The sequence below is a fragment of the Microtus ochrogaster genome, unplaced genomic scaffold, assembly GCF_000317375.1.
Source record: "Microtus ochrogaster isolate Prairie Vole_2 unplaced genomic scaffold, MicOch1.0 UNK3, whole genome shotgun sequence".
Lineage (NCBI taxonomy): Eukaryota > Metazoa > Chordata > Mammalia > Rodentia > Cricetidae > Microtus > Microtus ochrogaster.
In genome coordinates, this window is record NW_004949101.1 from 4,039,695 (window position 1) to 4,041,530 (window position 1,836).

At 45.0% G+C, this 1,836-nt stretch overlaps 1 protein-coding gene across 1 annotated transcript in view; it reads right to left on the reverse strand.

Moving 5' to 3' along the window:
• Window positions 1–1,836, reverse strand: part of Dtd1 (D-tyrosyl-tRNA deacylase 1) — a 179,725-nt gene that overhangs the window by 141,832 nt on the left and 36,057 nt on the right. The gene's annotated exons all lie outside the window — the stretch shown is intronic.

The following is a 1,836-nucleotide window of genomic DNA, read 5'->3' on the forward strand; positions in this document are numbered from 1 at the left end:
ACACACACACACACACACACACACACACACACACACACACCTTGTTGATCTGCACAGATGGCTGACGGAGTTGGTATTTCTTAAAAACTGGCCAAAAGAATAATTTTTCGGTAACAAAGAAACTTGCCAAACAAATGGTTTTTCCATAATGCAATTGTAGAAATTTGGAATAGGGAAATAAAACACTTAGAATTAAAAGCTTGCTTGACAGAAACACATGTTTTTCTATCAGTAAAACAAATTTGGCTGTGCTTTTTCTGTCCATACAGAAGCAAGCCAAGACACTGTCTGCGGGAGAGGAAGCCCCTCTAGCTGAAAGGGGAAAGCAAGAGGAGGCCCACAGGCAGAGGAAAGCACCAGGGTCTCATTGGCCCTTCTGTGCCCACTGGCACCACCTGCTGGAGAGCCAGAGGATGGAAACCTGCATGAGTTTCTAGGGTCAGGAAAAGCTACAGATGTGAAATTAGACAATACATGAATTTAAACAGAAAGGACCTTAAGGAATCAGGAAGTCTTCTTTAACCTAATAAATCAACATAATTTCTTCAGATGGTTGAAGAACACCATCTGAGGCTCTAAAGGGTTCTTTGTGGTTTTTCTTATGGTACATAATACAGGTGTACAACATGCCATTTCAAAAAACTATTTGGAATGAATAAAAAAGCTTCATAACCAAAATTTCCCTGAAACACAGCTAAAGCAAAATAATACATCAAAACTACACACTAGCAATCACATAAAACCAAAGGAACCGCCAGAAGCAGGTTGAAAACCCAGACACATTGCCATCCTGCAAAAGGTGGTTTCCAGGACCAAGGAGATCACAGAGGCAGGAATGACTGGGATGAAGGACAAGGAAGGGGCATGAAAGCTGTCGTGAAGCAGGCCACCAAGCAGGCAGTGGGGACCGTGAGCCCTCTGAGGGCAGAGTAGGAGAAAAACGTTGATGAATTCACTCTGGGTATCTAAGCACAGTTGAAAGCTGATGGAAGACCAAGGAGGCCTAGCACACATGAGACATGGGGATCAATTCCCAGCGCAAGGAGGGAAACCCAGTAAGAATAAGATGATGGGTGAGCATGCAAGGCTGCCAAGAGCATGGAAAGGGAGGCGTCTAGTCCAAGCCAGACTGGCTACATGGGATGTGACCTCTACCGCCACAAAGGGTCTAAGTTCAAGGAGCCCCCACTCTGTCAGCAGCTTGAAGTTCTTTTCTTTTTCAAGCATATTGTCATTTCTCAGAGACATCACAAAGTTTAGAATTCCTAATTAAGGAACCTCTGATTCTAAGAGAGCTACACAGGAAGGGAAAAGCTGCTACTGGAGGAGCCAGGTGGTACAAAGGAAAGCACCCTAAGATGTTCTGAACAGGGTCCTTATTACCATTTCACTTTGGCTCTGGTCCAAAAAGAGAGGCTGGCCTCAGCCCAGAAGGGAAGCTTTGCTGCTATGCTAGAAGGTGGTGGGGGAAGAACAGCAGGATGGATACTTTCTGCTGACCTCTTTCCCTGCAAAGAAGAAAGAACTGTCCACCACAACCAGAAGAAAGACAGATAAGGGAAGGGTAAGGATTTCACAAAGGATGGAAAAATCTAGTAGACTCCACCTTAACCAGTACAAGGTTAACATCACTGTAGTGAGACTCCACCATAACCAGTGCAAGGTTAACATCACTGCGGTGAGACACCACCTTAACCAGTGCAAGGTTAAATCACCATGGTGAGACACCACCTTAATCAGTGCAAGGTTAACATCACCACGGTGAGACACCACCTTAACCAGGAGGCAAGGTTAACATCACCGCAGTGAGATACCACCTTGACCAGGAAGCAAGAT